Source organism: Amblyomma mixtum, chromosome 9 (assembly GCF_055824585.1).
Source record: "Amblyomma mixtum isolate Tamu chromosome 9, ASM5582458v1, whole genome shotgun sequence".
In the NCBI taxonomy this organism is placed as follows: domain Eukaryota; kingdom Metazoa; phylum Arthropoda; class Arachnida; order Ixodida; family Ixodidae; genus Amblyomma; species Amblyomma mixtum.
This window is the reverse complement of record NC_143020.1, coordinates 113,232,416-113,254,604: the sequence shown is the minus strand read 5'-3', so window position 1 is coordinate 113,254,604 and position 22,189 is coordinate 113,232,416. Positions and strand designations below refer to the sequence as shown.

The 22,189-nt window shown below is 49.8% G+C and overlaps 1 protein-coding gene across 2 annotated transcripts in view; it reads left to right on the top strand.

Annotated features, from left to right (window-relative positions):
- Positions 1 to 22,189, top strand: part of jing (AE binding protein 2 jing) — a 56,779-nt gene that overhangs the window by 25,055 nt on the left and 9,535 nt on the right. The window lies entirely within an intron of this gene.

Below are 22,189 nucleotides of genomic sequence, written 5' to 3'. Positions count from 1 at the left end.
AGATGCGTATGTGTCGTGTGTGTTTGTGTGTTTGCAGTGAAGTTCGTGGGAAAGGAGGAAGGGCCGAGTCGTAAAAGGGGAAAGCCACCCTACTTTCATCTCCTCCGAGAACAGGGCGCAGAAAGAAAAATAAAGAAAGGAAACTTATTGTAAAACGGAAACCGTGGGTGTAACAGTAAATGAATGCTTTGCCGCTCTTAGGGGAATGGGAAAACCAAAATTCAAACAAATGACGAAAGAAAGGAAGAGGAAGCCGTGGTTCGAAAAAAAAAAGTATTCCTAGGTGAAAAAAAGGTGCCTTGAATGAGGGCGGCAGAGCGCTCGGAAAAGCCGCCGGCTCGCCGCGAGGAAAGGCTGGGAAAATAAAAGTGTTTGAAAAAAAAAAAAAAAGACTACGGTGGTCCGGGCGTGTGTTTGAAATAAGAGCGCGAAAGTAAAATGAATTGCTGAAGTCTTACGGATGATGACGTTGAGAAAGGGAGAGGGGGGAGGGGGGCAGTGAGTTTTGGAGAAGCGCCACTTTGATGGTGAGGGTGGTATATTACTTGCGACAACCATCGCGGAAGAAGAGAAATTCGCATGGACGAAAAGCGCAAGCATCGCAGGCGTAACATATAGCTGAGGAAAAGCTGGGAAAATTGAATCAAGCGTGAGATGGGAGCGAATTGAGAATAACAGAGCAGAAAAGGCGGCTGCCGAACCAGAAGAGGGAGTAAAGGCAGTTATTCCGTGCATAAGGAACGAGCGAAGAGACAAATAGTGAAAGAGAAAAGAAGACGAGAGGAGAAGCGGAGAATGTGGAAGGGTGCCGGCGGAAAAGGCGGTGTAAGTGTCGGCTTCTTTGTCGGTTCGGTGATAAGGAGTTGGGAGCGAAAAACACGTAAAAAAGCAGTGTCTGCTCGCTAGAAGCGCAAAGGAAGCCAGCCATGTATAGCTGGTTACACTCGAGAAGCCTTGCTGCTAATAAAGCAATGAAAGGGCCTGTCATAGAAACGCTGATGACCGTTCATTCAGCTGATTGGGTACCACCCACCTTTATAAACAGGAAATACTAAAGAATAATGATGCATTAACTAACCTAGCCGGATTGCAGATAAACACCACCACCTATAACGTACGTTTTTTGGAACCCTGGAATGTCACCAAATGCCGGACTAACTACGGGAAACAAATGTTGAAATACTCATTGCCGACGGTTTTAAATTATCTTTTTACTGAAACAAATAATGACATTTCCGCGATTTCCTCACAGAAATTGCGTACCTTGTTTGTATAACCTGTTTATTCTTTTTTTTTTCTTTGCTCGCTTTGATGTTGACGTGTACGCCTTCGCCGCACGCTGCTGCGCTACTGTGTATGCTGGGAGGTCAGGACTCCTCAAGCTGTTTTTTCAGCTTTTTACCTGCCCTCCTCGCAACATTCCATTTCTGTTGCGGAATAAATTTCAATTTCAATTTCAAATGCAGCTTTAGTAATACGAGTAAAGTAGAAAAAGAGGAAGCCGCGAAATGTAAAATAACAAGGCAGTTGCAGTCTCTGGCGCCAACGAGCGAAGTAGAGTCGGGTCCGGAGTAGCAGGGAAATTGTGAAATGAGGGAGAAATACGTGCCCGAAATGCTCAGCAGGACGTTATGGGAGTGGAAATGTTAACACATGAAGCAAACAATTAGTTTGTGTTGAAGAAAAAAGAACAGTTGCGGGTTCGAAGTGTTCAACAGTTCACATTAAAAAAGACAGGCTACGCCAATTATTTGAAACTGATGGAAATGAAAATGCTGAAGGAATGTGTACAGTACAGTACATGATTATCGACGACGATTGTTAAGACCGCATTTAACTTCTGAAATTGACGAAGACTGACGTGACCCCTCTTGTCAGTGAGTACTGCGGACCGCGGGCAGGTGTTCGCGGACGGTCGAGTGAAAAACTGCTGCGAACAACAACGACGGTGCGTTTCACGATGCATGCGAGCAATCCATTTCGCCAGTGGGCCTTCTCTGTTGACAGCTGGGGTGGGGGGATGCTTTCTGCTTTCTCTCGAGCGGACTTCCTTTTGTCGGTGTGGAGCTCATTCTCTCCGTCTTTCCGTCAACAGAATTGTTATTATTCTCCGTGGGGCTGCATTTCTTTGGGCGTATGCGGTGTTTACGCGCGCACTCCCTTGCCTGTTTTGCGCTGTGAGAGCGCAGAAGTGTGTGTGTGTGTGTGTGTGTGTGTGCGTGTGCGTGTGTGTGTGCGCGTGTGCGTGCGCGCGTGCGTGCATGCGTGCGTGCGTGCGTGTGCGCGTGCGTGTGCGTGCCAATGAAGAGACAAAGTAAGGAAGAAATAAGAAAGAGGGGAAATGAGGAAGGAATACAGGAAGCAACAATGGAAAGAAGGATTCATGGATGGCAGGAAAGATAACTCTGGAATTGCTCCCGAAACTATGAAGGGAAAACAGGTTGGAATAGAAAAAAACACCAGGACACCTAATTCCATTGTGTGCTATATGGCGGTGAGATAACATTCGAAGCTGCTGATACCTTTGCTGGAAGCGACTGGTGTGGCTTGAGAGACCCAGGTGCTCTTCCAGAGGTCTTCCCATACACCACATATCACAGTTGGCAGGTGAAGGCTTCACGCAGACTAACCTTGTCAAGTGACGTCACTTACCTTCAGCTAATGGTCATTCTACGGTGTGATGATGTTTATTCCAGTTTGATGACGTCACGTATTCCCCTTGTTGGAAGTGGGGCCACACACACACCGCTGGAACCAGTGTTAAAGATGGGGCTTCTATCCCACCGCTGGAACCAGTGTCGGAGACGGAGGGTTCCTGGAGAAGACTAACTCGTTTAGCCCCACAGGTACCGGCTCCGAATGACGTTGTCGGATTTCGCTATCGAGGAAACTGTACAAGAGGGTTTATTCTACATATTTACAGATGAGAATCGAATCGAATGCAATGCAATGCGAATGCTATCCGATCACACAACAACATCCCGTTAAATACGGTTCGCGTTCCCTAGATCCCTGACTGGGGAACTTGGTTCGAATAACGTTGTCCAATCGGATGGGCCATTGATGACGCTGGCGGTACCACCCACGGCACGGGGCGGTGCTGAAGCTCTCTCGCTCTCTCACAGCTCGGGGGATGAGAAGGGGAAGACAGTCATCAAACACAGATGCGTCACTGCCGCAAGTGTTCTGTGCGTTGCCTCCGTGGGAAAGCAGAATCCCGCAGTCTCCTCGCAGGTGGTTGAACCTTCTCGAACTCCCCCGCCGGATGGCCGAAGCACGAGACTCCTTCGACACAGCGTCTTTCAATTAGCAGCCTCGCTCAGCGTGACCTTGCGTAGCATCATCCAGTCCGGTGACCCGAAGGCCGACTTGGCCAACGTATACCGCTGTATACAGCTGCTTCTTGTGCATCTCTGCTTCCAGCGTTGTTGCTGCTGTCACAAGTTCTCGCCGCATCTCTGCCTAACGACGACACTCGTCTGACAGTAATTTCTCCCAGGCCCGTGGGAGACAGCGTCCTTCGATCGGTTCGGAGGTTCGGTGATTTGGAGAGCAACAACCCCCGTCCGTCGTCGTCTATGCTTCTGCCGCCGGCGCCAGGCCTCGTTGTCCACTCTTAACAGCTCGTCCGCGGCCCGAAAAATCTCGAATGGCCAGCGTTCACGACCGCTGGGCAGGAAGAGATGAGGCCGGAGTCGGGTGGAAGGGCTGGTTTCCAGAAATGGCATCCAAGCACGAACATTCAACAGAGAATGGCATCAGTGGACTGTTCCACAAGACAGGGCACTGACCCACAAGCAAGCGCTCGGAATTTGCCAAAGACCCACCAGGCTTCCCACAATGACAATAAATGCTTACTAAAACATTACTGAATTTTGGCGTAATTTTGGTGCCAAGAAAGCGCAATATATCCCCTTTGAAATCGCCAAAGACGGACTGCTTGGACCAAGGTTAAAAACAAAAACCCACACACAGTAGGTGGTCCTACCAAGTACTCCTGTCTACAACAATCGGCTGAATCCATCAGCATTTCCGTGCGGTTTTCCGTTCCTGAAACGCATCGAGAAATTCTGTTTTTAGAGAGCAGGACTCCGTCTAAGCAAGCGACCATTTTTGGGGGGGACAAAACTGTCATAAGCACGTTTGAGACGATGGTCAGTCTCAAATATGAACTTTGCGCCGTTCAAGTAGCTCTGGTAACCCGACAACATCTGTGCCGTCTAAACCAAACGCGCGCTCTTTGTCTGAAGCGCTGAACGCTTCTTCTCTACAGGTCAGCCTGCGGCTGACGTACTGAACATGGTGCTCTTCGTGGCCGTCGCCAACTTGACTTAAAATAGCACCCAGTCCTCTATCACTGGCGTCACACTGAACTTCATTAACAAAATAAGTGGCCTGAAGCAAAGGTTGGGACACGAGCGCTTCCTTCAGACGAGTTTTCCCTTCGGTCATTTCAGTGTATGTCAGTGAGGCTCCCTTTTCGTAAGGTGTCAGTCAGTCAGTCAAGGGATCTACGCTCCGTCTACGCGACTCTAAGCGCAGTTCTACGCGAGCTGCACTCCTGTGAGTGCCCTTATCTCTTGGTAGCATGGGAAATCGACACCTGTGATTTCTAACTCAGTGACACCTTAGCCCTTCTAACTAAGTGACGCCATAGCCCTTGTCTAAGGTAAGGAAAAAAAAACTAACCTCCGATCAACTCTTTTTAACTCACAAAGTAGCCTTTCCCTTCCTGATTTCATAAACACACACAGAAAAAAAAGAGGAATAAAAAAAACGAAACAGCTACTTCGAGTCGCCACGCGGGGGGGGGGGGGGGGGGGGGAAGCTGACTCCCCGCCGCCGAGTTGAAAGGATTAGTCTTTCAGACGTGCCCGCCGGGGTCGCGCTTTGACTGATTGTACTGCGGTCAACTCGTGACAAAAGGCTGCAGAAAAAAACGATCCCCGACTCTCACTGTCGTTTCCGCGCCCCTTCGAGGCTCTCCGAAAACCTTGGTCGCTCCTACAATGTCGATAACCGACTCTGGCTCTGGACAACGAGCAGTGACCAGCGCGAGAAAGTGCCTCTTTCTCTCGCCCCAAGCAGGAAGCTCGGCTACTCATTCGCCATGCGCGCTTCCTAGAATACGGTGCCAAATGTGAAGGACGATTCCTTTTCAAGTGCGCCCGCCGAACATGCCTGCATGTGTCGTCTCGGTTGTTCGACGCCTGCGTTCGCATGCGCTGAGTACCGCGCAACCTTGCTCTTTCTGATCTCTTGGGCCGCTTTGCTTTTTTTTTAACTGGCTATTTGTCCCGACGGCGCGGTCTAGGCTTTCTTACAGGCCGATGCCCCTTGAAGCACTTCGCGCCTGTTCTGGTCGGAAAACGCACACTTCCTTTTCCGTAGCCGCAGTCAGCCCTCGAACGAGCTGCACATGTCGCCAGATCATTAACTGCAGTTGCAAGTCTATGAGGCGCAACGCGGGAAGGCTTCGCCTTTCCTTCCACCGCATTTCTTTCTTTCGCACCTGTCCGCGCAACCGAATTTAGGGCTTTGAATTTGATTTGTTTTCTCTTGGTTCTTGCCCCTTTTCTTTTTCTGCGCCTAGACTGTACCGCGTGCGTCTCCTGATCATACCTAGCTACCTCTAGTTTCTCAGTCGCACTTTGGAAATTTTGCTCAAAATCCAAACTGGCCTCTGTGCCTTCGCAGCAGAGTGCCAGCTCCACGCAGCTGACAGACGGACATGAAACTGCCCCTGAGATCCCCAGCTCATTCCCTCGGGAGTTGTCCTCTCCAGCTTGCCTGTCGCTCTGCGCGCCATTTTCTGCATTGCAGTGCTCAGCTACAACTGAGCCCGCCTGGCTGTCGCTCTGCGCGCCATTGTCTACATTGCAGTGCTCAGCTACAACTGAGCCCGCCTGGCTGTCGCTGTGCGCGCCATTCTCTCTAATGCAGTGCTCAGCTACAACTGAGCCCGCCTGGCTGTCGCTCTGCGCGCCATTCTCTCTACTGCAGTGCTCGGCTACAACTGAGCCCGCCTGGCTGTCGCTCTGCGCGCCATTCTCTGCACTGCAGTGCTCAGCTACAACTGAGCCCGCCTGGCAGTCGCTCTGTGTGTATTTCTCTGCATTGCAGTGCTGAGCCAATACTGGGCCCGCTTGCCTGTCGCTCTGTGCGTCTTTGTCTACATTGCAGTGCTCAGCTACAACTGAGCCCGCCTGGCTGTCGCTCTGCGCGCCATTCTCTACTCTGCAGTGCTCAGCTACAACTGAGCCCGCCTGGCTGTCGCTCTGCGCGCCATTCTCTGCACTGCAGTGCTCAGCTACAACTGAGCCCGCCTGGCTGTCCTTTTGCTCGGCAGTCTCGCCTTCTGCTTGCGCCAGCACTGCCAAGGTAGCCTCTCCGGAGCCTTTGTCACTGAAGCCACTGTGACATCCCAACTCGCTCTTACCGCGGTTGTTACTCTCAAAGGGGGTTTCCGCTGTTTCTACTTCGAAACCTTTTCCGATATTAAAATCTCCCTTTTCGCGGTCCTGCCGGTTTGACGCCTGTATCAGCTCTACTGAAAGTGTCGCGCTCGCAACTGTCCCGACAAAGTTGTCCGTTGCCACTCCTACCTCACTTGGAGGAGAATCCTCGCACTCGTGTAGTTTAGACGCTATCTCGGAATGCTCTCTCTTAGCATTACGTCCAACTTCTCCGGACACGGTCTCGGATTCTGCGGCTTCTCTTGGACCACCGCACCGGTTGAACGCGTTCTCTGCCACTTCCCTCGTGGTGTCGCGATTTACCAACGCGGCTACGGTCACAGACTTTTCGGGTCTTATCTGCGGACCTATTTCATAAGCATCGCTTGCTCTTTCAGGACTTCCGGCTCTCACACTACCGCCCTTTCTTCGTATTTCGTTTTGAACTTCTAATATCTTTAGTTTCGTTGTTTCAATTTCAACCTTCCACTGTTGCCGTTGCCGTTCCTTCTCTTTTTCCCTCTCTCGATCAGCTGCTATTTTCTCCTGTATCAAGTTCCATGTATCTACCAGCAGCTGATCGTTATTCTTGACCTGTTCATGAATGAATTCGCACAGTTCAATTTTGGTTATTTTGCTCCGCACTTCAAAAGACAGTTCCTCGCATATCAACAGCAAGTCCGACCTCCACAATTCCATCAGTTCCATGACAACGCCTTCTCCGCTTTGGCTCTGCTAACTCCACAATGCCTTGAGAATAACCCCTCTCAAACGACAAAGCCCTGATTCCCAGTCAAGATTATTCTCTGAATCTTACAGCCTGGTGAATCCCTTAGCAAAAGCCAAAACGCTCACCCGTGGAGAAAGTACGATGTCGCACGGTCCATCCCAGCTGCTGCCAACCAGTGTTGGGAACGGGCCTACAATCCCACCGCTGCCACCAGTGTTAGGAACGGGGCCACACACACACCGCTGGAACCAGTGTTAAAGATGGGGCTTCTATCCCACCGCTGGAACCAGTGTCGGAGACGGAGGGTTCCTGGAGAAGACTAACTCGTTTAGCCCCACAGGTACCGGCTCCGAATGACGTTGTCGGATTTCGCTATCGAGGAAACTGTACAAGAGGGTTTATTCTACATATTTACAGATGAGAATCGAATCGAATGCAATGCAATGCGAATGCTATCCGATCACACAACAACATCCCGTTAAATACGGTTCGCGTTCCCTAGATCCCTGACTGGGGAACTTGGTTCGAATAACGTTGTCCAATCGGATGGGCCATTGATGACGCTGGCGGTACCACCCACGGCACGGGGCGGTGCTGAAGCTCTCTCGCTCTCTCACAGCTCGGGGGATGAGAAGGGGAAGACAGTCATCAAACACAGATGCGTCACTGCCGCAAGTGTTCTGTGCGTTGCCTCCGTGGGAAAGCAGAATCCCGCAGTCTCCTCGCAGGTGGTTGAACCTTCTCGAACTCCCCCGCCGGATGGCCGAAGCACGAGACTCCTTCGACACAGCGTCTTTCAATTAGCAGCCTCGCTCAGCGTGACCTTGCGTAGCATCATCCAGTCCGGTGACCCGAAGGCCGACTTGGCCAACGTATACCGCTGTATACAGCTGCTTCTTGTGCATCTCTGCTTCCAGCGTTGTTGCTGCTGTCACAAGTTCTCGCCGCATCTCTGCCTAACGACGACACTCGTCTGACAGTAATTTCTTCCAGGCCCGTGGGAGACAGCGTCCTTCGATCGGTTCGGAGGTTCGGTGATTTGGAGAGCAACAACCCCCGTCCGTCGTCGTCTATGCTTCTGCCGCCGGCGCCAGGCCTCGTTGTCCACTCTTAACACCCTCCAATGGGATTTCTGCGCTCTGATGACGTCACGTATTCCCCTCCAATGGGATTTCTGCGCTCTGATGACCACTGCCCGCCAGCCAAGCCAATCGTGATTTTTCTGGGCAACACCGGACGGCGTCGGGTTTTTGTTCCGATTGCGGTTCTGTGCTGTCGTACAGAAATAAATAAGGAATGAAGGAACAGAGAGAAGTGAAGGAAACGTGGGAAGGTGTAACGTTAAAGGCCCATTCACACTTGCGAGTCGCAAAGGGCACGCGACCAGCAGTCGCTTGCGACCAAGCAGCAGCTCGACAACACCGTTGTTCACACTTGCAAGCGCGACCAGCGGGTCGCTTTCTCGTTAGATTCTCGTTTGAAGCGAAAACTCTCGGGAATGACGTTGTTCGCGTGCTTTCGAGAGTTTCGTCTGTTTTGGCCGCGCCTCCTGTACATCGCGCTCGGTCGTCTAAACTGCTATTCGCAATGTACAACAACTACCCGAGCGAAGATTAGGTTGTCGTGACGGTTTTGATGTGCACCGTGGTCGTACAAGCGTCATGATGACAGAGGCGCGCTTCTCTGCAGGGCCGGCCTACCAGCCTGCAGTATGCCGGCCGCCGCGGCGTCACAAAAATGCGCAAATATTGCTTGTTCGCGTTCATACCAAGCCCTTGGGTACAGGAATGTAAAAAATGAATCATTTTTGAAGATCGCTGGCCAGTACCGAGTTGCTGGTAGAAGGGATAACAGCGACAAAAGCAAATTTCTTCCCAGAGCCGCTTTGCTGCTGCTGCTGCTCCATGCGGCTCGACTGTTGTCTGCTAGCCCCGCTGCTGAAGGCGTCGCGGAAGTCGAGCATGTCTTGATATTATTATGATACAAGGTCCACAATAAAGCGGTGACGAAAGCAGCACCTTAATTACTAGCGCTGGCCAGGATCCGAAGCGCCCTCAGTTGCGACATCGATATGAAACCGGCTAGGCTTAGCGACGACTACGGCAGCCCGCTGGGAGCAGCGCAAGTCGTCGCCCGGCGCGCCCGCGAGCGGTGTCGTTGCCGGAAGCTTGGCTCGCTCGCTGATTGGTTCAGAGGTTTGCGACTCCGAGGCTGAAAAATCGAGCAGCGAGCGACTGGCCCGCGACTGTCGCTTTTCGACCAGGGCGACCGTTTGCGACTGTCGCTTTTCGACCAAAACAGTCGCGCGACCTCTGCGACTCGCAAGTGTGAACGGGCCTTAAAGGGACTATGAAACAAATTAATTGAGATTACGTAAAGATAGGCAATCCATCACTCGTCACCCCAGCGAAAGAATTTTCGAGCTAGCATGAATAACAACGAAGTTACAGACGATTAAAAATCACTCTCCTCCTCTCCCCCCTCAACTCATACGCGCGGAGCACCAAGAAAAAATAAAGAAAACAGCTCCGGGACTGGGCTCCGCCCATGAATACGTCATTCGTTGACGTTCGGTTTACGGCTTCCGGTTGTCGCACTCCCGAGGAGCAGCGTGCGTCGGCAGCGTCTCTCCGGTCTCGGCGCTTTCTTTGCTCCCGAACTTTCTTTGCTCCCGAAAGGTAAATTGGAAACATATGCGTGAAGGCAATGCCCTGGCCCGCGCTTGCCCGAGGGGGTCGCGCGGCGCCTCGAGCAGACGATTTTCACCGCTACCGGAAGTGTGCCCGTGACGTCGTAGCTGCCGCGGCTCGAGCGAATGACAGCGTGTGGTGGCCTACCGACGTCATGGGACTAGTGACGTCTGTTTTCCCGGTTTTGGTTTTAAAATCGCTCCCTACGAAGACACCAATCGGCCCGCGAATTTTAAAAAACGCGATTTTTAAAAAGCCATAATAAATTGCCGGCTCAGTTCCGAAGACTCATACTTGGTGTCAGTGCTTCTGAGCATAACTTCTAACATTTACAAGCGTCTTTTAATTCTTTTCATGGTCCCTTTAAGAGATCGGGAGCGGGCGGAGTGGGTGAGGGAACAAACGCGGGTTGATGACATCCTAGTCGAAATTAAGAGGAAGAAGTGGGCTTGGGCAGGGCATGTAATGTGAAGGCAAGATAACCGCTGGTCCTTAAGAGTAACGGAGTGGATTTCAAGGGAAGGCAAGCGTAGCAGGGGGCGGCAGAAAGTTAGGTGGGCGGATGAGATTAAGAAGTTTGCGGGGATACGGTGGCCGCCACTGCCAAGGGACAGGGTTAATTGGAGAGGCATGGAAGAGGCCTTTGCCCTGCAGTGGGCATAGTCAGGCTGGTGATGATGATGATGGCGAAACTGAGGAACGAAAGAGGCAATGCTGAAGAACTAGTCGGGGTAGGAATGAGTGGCCAAACGAAAAAAGAAAAGAGTAAGAAGAGCAAGAAAGGAAATAGGGTAGGTGGGAAACAAGGGAGGCTGTAAGCAGCTGTCAGGCCACTGCCTGGTCTGATGCCAGGACGCTGTTTAGTTCGTGCCAGAGGCAAAGAAAGAGGGCCACGTACAATACGAAATCGATAGGCTGACTGCTTGTAGGAACAAACAATGAACTACAAAAATCGACGTGAGCCCTGATGCCGAGTATCAAGTGTAAAAGGAGGACTTTCAAGTATTAAAAGAAAAGAACAGTACGACCAAAAGTTTAGTTTCTGGATGCCGAGAGCTGGAACCGTTGGCCTCCTCCGTAATATCTGAGAGGGGTTTACCTGCATGTGAGCTTGTTTCCTTTATGATTACCGCACCAAATAATGACCGTGTGTCTCAAATAGCGACAGCTATGAATGTGGCTTCCTAACTGTGGCACATTCGACCCTTTCATAACACTTGTTTGGCTAGGCCGTCTATTTTTTTTGCCTGGACTGCGTTTCCTGTTGGATGTGGGCTTGTCCATCCATCACGTCGCGCTCATCTTTCCCGCGTAGTAAGTCTGAAATACAAGCGAAGCCAAGTTCACTGGGTATCGTTTATCGAGCATAGGTTTGCCGTGGACTCAGGCTTAAAATACAGGCTTCTTTGATCATTCCTTTTGCGAAGCTGACTATACGGGGCCGTGTATGGAAATCCGGTACTCGATTGGTGTATAGCTTGCGTATTTACGTTCGCACGGACGTGCCACTTGCGATGTTCAGGTGAACTGCTTTAGATCGTCGTGGCAGTTAGAAGCAAAAATAAAATGAAACGGAAAGAGAAGATGTAGCCAGTAGCGGCAGTTGCTATCATTATATCTAAAGCACCCAATGTGCGGCTCGAGGAAATAAAAGGGGCACGGAATTGATAACGAGGTGAAGTGCAGTGGGAAGCGATAGCGAGGAAGAACTAGGGAGAGGTATTTCCACTGTATACAGATATTTTATTTGTACTTCAAAGGCCGCAAGGGAGCATTGCATAAGTGATGGGCTGACATAAGTATTATGTGATTAGTTTTTCAATTGATGCCTTGAAGAGGTCAAGGGTGTCAGGTAGCACAGTTTCTGTTAGTGAGTTGTTCCACTCTCTTAAGAGTGTGGCTGAAGAATGGCTGGAGATGGGCAGAGGCGGATACTCGAGGTGGATGCACGGATTTCGGGTGGATAACACGGCGTGAATGACGATTGGCTGGTGTGATGACGGAAATGCTGAGGGGTGAATAGGAAAAGTGTAGTTATGGGAAAGAAATGGGAAAGTCTAGGAATGGGAAAAGTCTAGGTAAAGTCCAGCTATACAACCTCAGTCGCTTCACCGCTATAAAATTGCAGCGCATCGTGCGCGTTCTTTGATTCGCCGTTTTCCTACTGTGCTGATTGAAAAACTAGGCCGAAGGAAAGCTCCTCTTGAGAGTAAGACACACGTTTAAATGAAGATTCTCCCTGTTTGCCGAGGACGACTGGAATTTGAGCCAGATGGCGCGACCTGTGCTTTCGGTCTTCTGCTGGAATGTAGAGCTCTTTGGTCGTACCAGTCCTGGATATCGCGCTTCAAAACCTGGCCATTCCCTGTGGCCTCTGCGCGGAGGTTAGCAGCGGAATGTACTGCTTGGTTCAGATTTTTGTTTTATTCTTGGTCTGTGATCTCTGTGCATTTTTGCCACTGCAACTGTTTCACTGATTTTGTTACCATGCGCTCGCGCTGTTATAAACCGCAAGTTATATATCTCGCTGCCTACAGGGGTAATGACTGTCAGCTGGCCTCTGAGTTTTGACTCAATCAAATCGCCGGATGTCAGTGCATGGACGCTGTGGAGACTTTAGCAGCGGGCATATGTGATCAAAGATCTGTGGCCGGCACGGACAAAAACGGGGCTGCGGCGGCCGGATTTTTTCGTCTGCTAAATTGAAAGCAGCTTGGAGGCCCCGTCGGGTGTCGTCTGCTTCTCGCAGCTGTTAGCGATCCCTCTTGACAGCCCCGTTCGCTTTTCTTTCATTTTCTTCGCGCAGTCTTTGCTGCACTCGTAATCCCTTGTTCGCCGCCGCTTTCCCACACCCATGTGCCCCCCCCCCCCCCCCTCTCTTTCTTTTTACAAAGAAGCTGCAAGAGATACGTGACCACGGAAACGTAGGCTTGTGCGTTGAAAAGGGGGCGGTAGTGAGGCAGTTCGGACCGAGTACAGCAGCGCCGCGGAGCGTGCAGTGAGCAAAGCAGCGGACCGACGTGACTGATCGGTATCTTCCCTGCCCGAGCACAAGCAGCAGCAACAACCACCTTCGACGACGGACGAAGCGCAGATATTCCGACCGACCCAAAGCACGCGACGAGCCAGCTTAGCAGTGATGCCAACTCAGGTCAACGTTTTGTCCCTAGATTGAACCTCCAAAAATCCCTAGATTGAATAAAAATCCCTAGCCTATAATTGTTTAATTGTTAATGCGACCATTTGAGCATTAACAAAGTCTCAGCGCAGTTCACTGTTTCGTCCATTGGTTATACATTTTGTCAGACATAAATGAAATCGTGTTAGCCACAAGTGCACCTTCTTTTTGGTTTTTTTTTTGTAGATTTACCTTACATAGAGGGCCCACAGATGGCGCCAGCTTTTACAGAGACGTGTGGTCACTGGAGAGAAAGATAGCAACGGCGCTCACGCGCAGACGACTCCCGTTTCACTGCACCGGCTTTTGAGCTGCTCCTTCAGCCTGCTTATCTTTACGCGCAAAGAACCTATGCAGCCCTTTGAAATATAAATGCAGTTGATACCAAGCTGAAAGAGCTGGCATTTTCTGCTAAGCCCCGTCAACCCATTAAGGGTTGTTGTTGTAAGGATTGTTTTAAGAGGCACACAGAAAGACGAAAATGTTTGAATTAATGAAAGGCCCCTTCTCGCCTCATAGAGAACATTCAGAAGCGGTGAAATGGCGTATCTGACCGCACAGTTATTTATTAATCATAGCCGCAATCAAAGACCTTCAAATAGTTTTGGAGCTACTAAAGATTGACGTCCCGAGAAACTGACATAACCAAAAATGTAATCTTGTTATAGTTACACAGCAATGATACAGACATAAGATTAGTAATTCCAAAATCAGCAAGTGATCCCTTACAACTTTGAATGTGTTTTTTGGTTGAACAGCACGTTTAAATCAAGTGGTCTAGTATACGTGGAGAATGCGATCAATTGTGGCACTTTTTGGTAAAGGTAAGCGGTGAGCGTAAACGTAGCGCGTTGATCCAGGCACTACAAGTCAAAATTCAACTTCGTCTTTCGTAGAGGAGCAGTCACTCGATGCGCCAGAGATGGCACGCACGTTAAACAGTTTGAAATTCACGTGGTTTCGTTTTTCCTCCCTGTGCAGCAGTCGATAATTTCGCGTTGCAGAACTGCTTTTGTTCTCTCTCGGCTCGGCAGAATACTAAAAATAAAGGAGTAGTCATTAGCATTTTCCATAGTTTTTTCTGTTCCAAGCGCAAAATAATCAGATACACTTGCCATTAAGCTGCTTAGAGTAGCAATTCTACGGCCTCTCAAAATCCCTAGATTTCACAAAAAAGACGCTAGATCCCTAAAGCAAAGAAAAAACCCCTAGATCTAGGGATAAATCCCTAGGGTTGGCATCACTGCAGCTTAGGCCTATCCTGGTGCTCACGCGAGTTTTTCAACACAGCTTCGTCCTTGTGCTAGCAGATGGCGCCAGCTCGGCAGCTGCTAGGCGAGCGGTCTACTAAAGGGACGGGGAATGGTAGCTTTTCGGAGGCCGCAGTGCTTTGACTTAGCTAAGGCGCACATGTTCGGGTCGTACTCGGTTTTTATAGGCTATATATATTTTTTTGTCTCGTATTTTATTCTCCTGATCGTTTTATTGCGTGCCAGCCTTTCGGCTCGGGCTTATTGTTTTTCTCTCGCCCTGCCTCCTCTTTTTCCCGCGTCCGAATTCGCTTTCCGATCCGTCTTACGGAGAGGGATTGCCTGCATTTTTTCCTCCCTCTCGGCGCCTTACGTCAGGCGATCAGTGTTTGGGGGGGGGCGAAGGCAGAAGGCGGCGTGCGGAAAAACGGAAGACGAAAGCAGATTGCAGCGCGCGCGAGAGAATGAAGACACACAAAAGCGAAAGCCAAGTTCAGCCCTCGCTCTATCTCGCTCCCGCATCGCGCCGTCGAGAGCGAAGGAGGCGTGTCCGCGGCGTCGTGTCCTCCTCGTCTCTGTTGCGCGGGGGGGAGAGGAGGAAGTGGTAGGGCGAAGAACGCGCAAGGAAGAGTCAGCTGTGTGTCGGGGCCCTCCCGCTCTCTCTCTCTCCTCGGGCTCCCGGTCGTCCGGCCGCCGGCCCGATCAATGGCGTCATCGGTGACGTAATCAGCGAGGAAAAGCGGGTGAGGAGGGCAGCGCGGAGCGCGCAGCGGTTTCATGGTGGCTCCACCTCGGCGCGCGTTGATGAACTGGGAGAAACTGGTTCCTCGTTTGTTTTTTTCTGTTGTTCTTTGGAGTGGGTGCGGGGGCGATAGCTTTCGTCGCGCGGAGCGGCGTCTTTGCGTTTACAACAAACGTCCGGCTTGCGGGTTTGTTGCGTACTTCAGTTCATGTTTCCTGCACAGGTTGGACTATTCGTAGCTCTACTTAGAGTAATAATGTATTACTAGACAAATATCAGACCTCTCGCATTTGTACGGCACTTCAGTGCTAGTCTTCGACATGTTTCGCCGCTTTCTTTGTGCTGTGGTTTGGTTTCCCGCTCGTATTTTAAACTTCATACTCGTTTGCTTTCGATAAACCTTTTTTAAACTTTCCAGCTACGTAAAACGGATTTTTGTTGGCACATGCACATTTCACAGTAACTGCAAAACAGGGCGTGCACAACTCGTTTCTGATATATTGCTGAAATTTATGTGAAGTGTATTGTGGATATTGATGTGTCCGTGCGCATCGAGAATATTGAGATAGCCTGTCGTTTATCTAATAGAGTCGGTCATGTGTATATTTGCATCAAGGGCGCCCACGTCGAGCTGTAAATGATGCGTTGGTGAATTACAAGTATTGACGTATTTCGGCGCGGACATCGGCATTTAATTTTTTTTATTCGCACGCCTTTGGGATAACAGTTGGGGAAAGGACATTTAGCGCGCATGTTTTTGTCCGATTTCATGACTACATCACTTCTGCTTTGCCTTTGTTTGACACTTGCTTCGGGCGCGAGGCAAGTGTTCACTTAGGTGCTCGTGACGGGTTCGCATTGAATGTTTCTCTCTCTCTCTCTCTCTCTCTGTCATAAAATTACGTACTTTTAAAGAAATAGAAAACATAGGTATCAATAATAACACTGTGCGCTCGGTCAATTGAAATACCGCAAAGCACTGGACAATTAGGCGCTCTGACTTTCAGGCAGCAGGCTAGGTGCTGAACGATGCGGATGAGTTGGCTTCCCGCAATGCATGTATGCTTTTTCAACCACGTGATCGCGTGTGGCCATTAGATGCGTGAGCGGCGCAGGAAACTCTGGGAACCTATACAGGAAATCTATCGATACGACCGGGTTTGGTTTGGCTGCTCGGGACGGGTTTGCTGTAGCTACGTAGGATTAGTTCGCTTTGGTTGCTTAGGTTATGTTTGCTTTGCCTACTCGAGACGATTTCACTTTGGCTGCTCGATACGATTTCACTTCGGCTGCTCGAGACGATGTCACTTCGGCTGCTCGAGACGATGTCACTTCGGCTGCTCGGGACGATTTCACTTCGGCAGCTCAGGACATGTTCGCTTTGGCTACTGAGCGTGAGTTCGATTCCGCCCGCATTATGTGGAGGCGATGTGGAGACTCGCCCTTGTGCGTAAATTGTGCGTAAGTAAAGAGCGCCAGGTTGTCGAAATCAGACCGCAGGTTTTCGCTGCTGCGTGATCATAGCGTCAGCGGCATTGCTTTGCGACGCAGTAGTAGTCATTAATAATTACTAATGCTAGTTAAAATTACGTCTGCCTCGCTGTGGCCAGAACTGAGCCTGTTGCTATCGTACAGGGTCCCCTCAAATGTTCCTGGGTCATAGCGTCTGTTCTTCAGAAGTATATTCTGGCACTAAAGACGCCTCTGGAGCTGTTAAAGGACTATGGACACCAAATTTTTGCTTGCGTGTTTTCTTTTTTCAAACGATGCGTTAGACATTGGTATACACGGAGCACCCCGTGGTATTCGTCTGCGACCGCTAAATAATTTATAATTGAATTTCTTCTGGACAGTGTTTTTCGGTTTCGACTGCCGAATGATGGCTGTGATGTGCAGTTGATGTTTAGGTCGCGTGAGGAGTGAAAAATCTGCTGTATAATTGTTGATCGGTCATTCAAGGTCTTGGAAGAGGCTGGCTAAAGTGCTGTAGTGAATTAGAACAACATATTGCCACCTAGCATTGCCAGGTGGCGCATAGCTGATGACGACGAAGTAGGGCTCGCGCCGTGTGGAATCTGTCGCCTTTGCTGCCCCAACTTGCGTGGCCTTGTCTGTATTCGTACTTGGTATTAAAGCCCCCTTCGTCAACAAGTACGTTACAATATCAGCGATGATATTAGTTTTTCTAGTTCATCACGTGACCTAAACACCAACTGCACGTCACAGTTCGGTTGATGAAACCGAAAGGGAAATAGCATGAGAGAGGAAAGTCAATTCTAAATTATTTAGTGGTCGTATGCGTATACCACGCGGTAATCCATGTATTCTAATGTCTAACGCGTCATTTCAAAGAAGAAAACACTTAGTAAAGTTAGGTATCTGTAGTCATTTAAGGTTCTCGGCGGTGAGAATTATCATTCTTCTAGCTCCTAAAGATTTTTTGAGGCTCGAGGGTATGGGGTGTCAAAAGCTGACCCCGTGGCCTGGAAACTTCACGCATCCGCGTTATATACCAGTTCTACAATCGCACTTTTCCGCTGTCAGCAGCTCTGTGATTTGGGATTAGGCTACTTTCAAGTGGACGTTCATTGAAGTCATTGCCAAGTTGTGCATGGTACAGGTGGCTGGTCAGAGCCGTGTACCATCAAATGCAACACGGAAACTTGAGGCCCCTGTCTAGTCGGGATTAGTATTATCTGGTTTCTTTCCCGGATCCCGTGAGTGGAACGCAGGGTGACCTACCGTTGTGGAAAAGAGGGGAGACAGCAGTTGAGCGAAAGAAAAAGGGGGGGAGAGAGAGAGAGTATAAACAGGCGGCAGCAGTACATCCATCTACCAGTTTTAAAGTGGACAGGTGAGACGACGCAGCTGTCTTTGCCTACCCTGCCCCCGTCCCAGCCCACGTTGATATTTAAAAAAAATTCTGCTTTTGCGTCGCTGAATTCTTTGTTCGCGCGGCGTTTTTGTTTCTCTGGCTTTCTGTAACGGTGCTTTTGTTTTTTTCTCCCATCCTTCATTTTTTTTCCCTCCGCAGCGTTCTTTTCTCTTATTCTTTTTCTCATTCGTCGGCATCTGCGGCCCCTTGTGCCCTGGCGCTCTGAAAAATCATGCACGTGGCAAAAATAAAGCAGGCCTTGTAATGGGCCCGGCGGAAACTCGTTTCGCGCCCTTTGGCTTCCTCGTAGCCTATTGGATGGCGGAGGCATTGCTTTCTCGCTATGCCGTCGACAAAAAGGGACTAGACATCTCCCAGGAACATAGGCATGCAGGGTGTTTCACCTAAGAGTTTACACATTTAAAAAAGAAAGGCTTTTTTGCGTTAGACGAGTGTTTTTTTCGGCATACCATTGTCTGCCGTGTAGTACATCAGAGTATTGGTTTATGGGGGTTTAACATCCCAAAGCGACTCAGGCTATGGGGGACGCCGCAGTGAAGGGTCCGGAAATTCCGACGACCACCTGGGGCTCTACGAAGCGTGGCTACGGCCTCTTATCTGTTTTTTTCAGCCAGCGTCCGCTTCGGCGGACACGGTTGTTGCTGCGACGCGCGTCTTTTCTTTCCTTTTTCTCTTTCCTCTGAGCCGAACACCATAACCACTGAGCCATCGCGGCGACTGTGTACATCACAATGGAGCTAAGACATGCTAACTAGCACGCTGGTTAACTAATATCAAATGTTTTATCAAACGTTTTAACTACTACGGTTAAACTGCTTAATTTCAAAGAGGCATGTATGAAATACTCAAATTTGGCAAGCTGCTGTTATTTTCCGAACTGATGCATTCTGGTTCTGAGGCAACACGGCATAGCTTGCCAAAATGTTCACTGAACTGAAAGCTGCAGTGGGCGGAAACTGGCTCAACTAAAACTCATTTGCGTTGGCTGCAATGAAGTTCGTTGAACTGAAAGGTTCGTTATAGCGACACTTCCCTGTATAATTTCTTATTTTTTTTTTACCTGTGTTCGTGGGGAGGGAAAGGAAAAACCACGTGACTCTCATTTCCTTCCTGCGTACTGCACAGTTGCTGCTTCCCGCCCCCACCCCCTTCCCCCTGAATAAAAAAGAATAGACGCGGTGCCGAGACGGATATTGACCCTGGCAATAACACCGGCGTCGAGTAGCGATCGTCTCCTGATGCGTCGGCAGCAAATCAATCACGTGCGCGAGGCAGCCAATATACGAATTGCCCGCCCTCGAGGCAATCGATGTGCTTGTGGGGCGTCATTCTCGCGGCCTAGAATCGGTGGCTTCTGCCGAGCGCGCTTGTGTGTTGAACCGGTTTGACCGACTTGCCACCGCCTCCGGATGCCTTCGGTACGGGAGGGACTGCAAAAAATAAACAAAACTTATTCGGCGTCAAATTAAGTGCGGAGGTAGTCTTGGACCTGCGCCTACTGTCAGGCCTAGTTGATACCCTATGTTGGGCCGATCCCAGCCAACACACACCAAGTTTCGGTGTGAGCGGGGATTGGACGATGACGGAGCACTGGAGAAGGCAGTGTTCTAAGCTCGCGTAGGGATGGGGGTAGTTGGAATATTTGATTGCAGCTCAGGACACTTCTTGGCTGAGGGTATTCTGACGCACCTCAGTAAATAGGCGCGGACAGCGTTGGTAGGGATATTATAGGTTGTGTGCTTATCTCTCAAAGAAAGAGAATAGAAAGAAAGGAAAATGACGAAACAGAAAGTGTGTGTGTGTGTGTGTGTGTGTGTGTGTGTGTGTGTGTGTGTGTGTGTGTGTGTGTGTGTGTGTGTGTGCGTGCGTGCGTGCGTGCGTGCGTGCGCGCGCGGTGAGATCGCTCGGAAGGTTTGGCATGCCGCATGTACTGTATTGAAAATTTTGTACGGGTAATTCAGTAATCCTGCGCCCTAAACTTGGATCTGATGTGGGAGGAATGTCCAGCTTGCTGTTTTCTGTCAGTAATCGGTAGTTTTGTTCTGTCAAAAACTTCGACAATCTGTCGAGGTGCAGCGTGCATCTTGTGATATATTCATTAGTGTCGCGCACCGAGATGCTAAGTCAGATTTTTTAAACCCGCAATTTGGACCTCGAAACAGGAAAGCCATGGTTGTCCGTCTCGCGCAGGAATTTAGACCAGAGGAGATCTGGCTTATCATCAAGGTAGGAAAAGCGCTGTGCATAGCGGTTAACCCGCTTTGCATCAGTCGTGGGGGTGGTCTTCTATCGACCTCAATTGTGCAGCCCATCTGTCCGTGCGTTACGCGATTGGCCGCCATTTGACGATTGACCGTACGGGACATCCACGTTATTTGGCAGTTTTGTGCCGGCGACCTTGGATAATTCGGCCTTCTCAGCGCATTTTTAGTCGCGCAGCAAAGCACTGCCTCTAAAGCCACACGAAGGTAAGGAAAGATACATGAAGACAAAGACAGCGCTTGGCTCGTCATGCACATCTGAAATAAATTTGGTTTTTGAGGAAAGGAAATGCCGCAGTATCTGTCTCACGTATTTCGGTGGACACCTGAACCGCGCCGTAAGGGTAGGGAGGAAGGCTGGAGTGAAAGAAGAAAGAGAGGAAGGGGTGCCGTAGTGGAGGTCTTCTTTCGTCGTGTGTGCACGCTTATGCGCGACGGTTTTCTGCCCAAGCGCGAACCGTCCGTAAAATGAGTCCGCTGATTTCACGTTGCACCGTCCCCCCCACCTTCCCTCTTCCACTCTTTCTGTGCCAATTTTCTCCGACCAACCACTGGGAAGAGCGGGAGCAAAGGATGTTGATGACGATTGGCGTGCGAGGCACGACGGTCGACCGAGTGTGCCGGAAGGGGGGGGGGGGGTTCGGGAGCGCGTTGCCATGGCGACGGAGAGGGGAGGGAAAGAAAAGCAAGACAAAAAAGAAAAGGAGCGGGGAGGAGGAGGCAGGAGTGGTGGTAAAGGAGCCGAGAGAGGGAATAAATGGGGAGTTGAGGAAACGGCGAGGACTCCAGCCACCCGCACTGCTCCTCCCTCGCCCGGTAGTTGGCGAGTTCCGTGCATAGGCGGTGTAGTGTATGCGCGCGGGTCCGCTCCCGTCAGGTGGAAGCGTTGCGCTGAGCGACCGTTTCGTATTTGACAGCGTCGTTTAGAACGGTAGCCCCGCGATAGATGACGTCGGCGTCGTAAGATGTCGTAACCGGAAACTTTCGCTATGATGATATCATCGTTATTGCTTTGGTCTAGAGGAGAACAAAAATATCTGGGTGTGGGTATTTTTGCAGTTGGAGGATTTCGGTGCGGATGGCAGTGTTGCTTCCTAGCCCTGTGGGAAAGAGGAAATTCTGAGTTTTCTTCTTTTTGTATTTTAATGCTGAAATGCTTGCTGCAGCGATTTTGAGACTGCTACTGTCAGGTTTTGCAATGAGTGGAGAGTTTCTTGCTGTAAGCGAATGGATTTTGGAGACTTCCATGAATGGCCAGCTGCTCTGGAAGAATACTTCATGCGAGTGACTGATGCTGTCATACAGAAAGAATTCAGATGTCCAAGCTCAGGTTGTATTTAGCTTGCTAAGAGAAGGCAGGTTTGGAGACTTTAAATGTTTTTGTTATGACAATCTGGACTGTGTAATTAGCATGTCAAAAGTAATTGAAAAAGTAGGAATTTTTGGACTATGGGAAGATCTTCTAGCACAATTATGCAGTATTTGTGTAACACTAGTTTTATGAAGATGACAAAGGGCATGTCAACTAGGCTTCAAATACACCTGTGTAAGCTATGTTCCATATGTAGGCATCTACTCACCATTGTTTACATTTTCTTGGACTCATGTTTTTTCTATTTTTTTTTTCATAGTTCTAGGATGTCCTGTGTTCTTGATGAAGGCATTTTCACTGCTAGAAGCATGTGCTGTTGGCTGGGGCAGTGACATGCTTCTTGTTGCTGGGGGCCTGATTATACAGAACCTGCAGCCACCTTGTAAAATTTTGTGCATAGGATTTACCGTCATTTCAGCTTGGAATTAAATCACGACAACTCAAGTCTACACAAAAGGAAAATGGAAGTTGCTTGCAGTAGTTGCTGCTAGTGCTACACCGCACCATGTTCATGAAGGAAGCTGCATGTGCTAATTATCCGTGCAGCTACAACAGATTTTGCCTGCAAGAATTCCAGCTGTGCCCTCCTTTCTTTAAAGCAGCAGATCCACAACT